General features: G+C 47.0%; 1 pseudogene; it reads left to right on the top strand.

The window, feature by feature from the left end:
* Positions 1–1,405: 1,405 nt before the first annotated feature.
* Positions 1,406–1,611, top strand: LOC142266242 (U2 spliceosomal RNA; annotated as a pseudogene).
* Positions 1,612–1,892: the final 281 nt, after the last annotated feature.

The following is a 1,892-nucleotide window of genomic DNA, read 5'->3' as shown; positions in this document are numbered from 1 at the left end:
AGTTTTGGCTTATATCTCTCTTTGATGGGTGGGTGTGCACTTGTGGGGATGTAGTGTTTGACCCCTTTTATTCTTCAAAAGTCTAGCGGATGTTTGCTGAAGACTTGCTCGTATTCTTGCACTAGCCTGTAGACCCCCTTCTTGTGATGTGAAGGTGTGGAGTCAGTGCCTACGTGTAATTCCTTACACCACTCCTCTGGCTGACTTGGTGAGCTGTCACTGAATGGGTGGGCTGAAGCAATGGTGGATGCTGCTGTTTGGATAGCATGTGTATCTACTGAGAACAGCTTATCAATGGTGGCAAATCGGAGCAGCTTAATCTCTTGCTCTCCGCAGTTCAACACTCTCATGGGCACTCTTCCCTTCCATATTAATGAATAAAACTATGATGTAAATAGCATATAGATACCCCACAAATGCAGATAAAAGTAGGTTATGGGAAAAGGGGGAAGAGAGAAACAGGAAAATAGTGGAATAAAGTATACCTTCCAGGTGGGAGAGGAAATGGCAGCACAGCCAGTGGAGGTGAAGCAAGGGGAGCCTGCAACTAAAGAGTTGAGAGCGTTATCACATGGTGACTGAGCCTGATTGTAACGGGAGCATAGAGGTGCCGATCCTGTCTTACCTGCGTTGGTGTAGAAGTGGGTGTCCTGTGGTGGAGTCAGCTGTGTGCAGTGGTGGCCGTGGGTTCTTTTATGTGCGACCGTAGTAATAGCTGCGCCCACTTCCTGTATGGGAGTGGAATGCAGTGAGGCTAATGGAACGCACGCCTGCGCATTTGTGTTTAACGTCGCGCATGTGCAGAACGGAGAAAAGGCTGCGCTCACTTCCTAATGAAAGGGAGTGAGACGCAGCTGGGAAGGGAAGGGAAAAGATTAGGGTTTGGGGATGATGAAAGGGCTTTCTACGGGCAAGGATGGCAAAGGGTGGCAGTGACGGAAAGTCAGGCAGCCTGTCCTGTCCTGTCCTGTCCGTCCGTCTTTTTGTATCATGAATTGGAAAGACTGCAAGGGGGAGGGGAGGTGCTTGGAGGAGGAGGAGTTATTCAGATTAATTGCAGTGGGCGGCGGCTGCAAAAAGCATCATTCTTCTTGTTTTTGCTCTGCAAAACAGCCTTTTCAAGGGTTGGCTTGGGTGACAAAATGTCTTCTGTAGGCGTGGGTTTGTCTCCCTCTCCCTAAGATGTGTCCGGTATAGGCCAGGGTGCCACTCAAGGCCGTAACCAATTCGGGTTATAGCTTCTCGGCCTTTTGGCTAAGATCAAGTGTAGTTTCGGAGGACGCTACCTTGGTCGGTACTGGAAGGTGCCTGGGATTGCACGTCTGCCGGCCTTGAGGAAGTGTGTGCGCCTTCTGGTGACACATAGCCCTCTTGTGCCTGGACGGTTCCCAGGCAACGGGAGGCGATCACCTTTGTTATTTTGAAGTCCTACTGATAAACAGAAAAAAAAAAAATTAAATCTGTTCTTATCAGTTTAATATCTGATACGTCCCCTCTCTGGGGACCATATATTAAATGGATTTTTAGAACAAGGAGATGGAAAAAATCTTGCTCTGTCCACTCCACGCATTGACCTGGTATTGCAGTACCTCCAGGACCGGTGCACCCCTTCTTAACCCAGTTTCCAAAAGCAGAACTCAATTCACCTGATTCAAATGAGCCCCATTAGTGAATTGAAAGAAAGCAAAAACTTTATATGCACCTCAATTTGGCCAATTCACTTTTCACACTTTCACCCTTTTTTTTATCTTTCACACCTTTTACTTGCTTTATTGATGCAAAAGCTGTGCCAAATAGCAAACTCATCTCCACTCAACTTGACCAACTCTGCTATGTCCCGTGCAGTATCTTATTCTCAGTCTTATCTAGATCATTTGCAATTGAATAGAATA

Source organism: Anomaloglossus baeobatrachus, unplaced genomic scaffold (genome assembly GCF_048569485.1).
Source record: "Anomaloglossus baeobatrachus isolate aAnoBae1 unplaced genomic scaffold, aAnoBae1.hap1 Scaffold_284, whole genome shotgun sequence".
Lineage (NCBI taxonomy): Eukaryota > Metazoa > Chordata > Amphibia > Anura > Aromobatidae > Anomaloglossus > Anomaloglossus baeobatrachus.
Note: the sequence above shows the minus strand (reverse complement) of the source record. Positions and strands in the feature narration are given on the sequence as shown.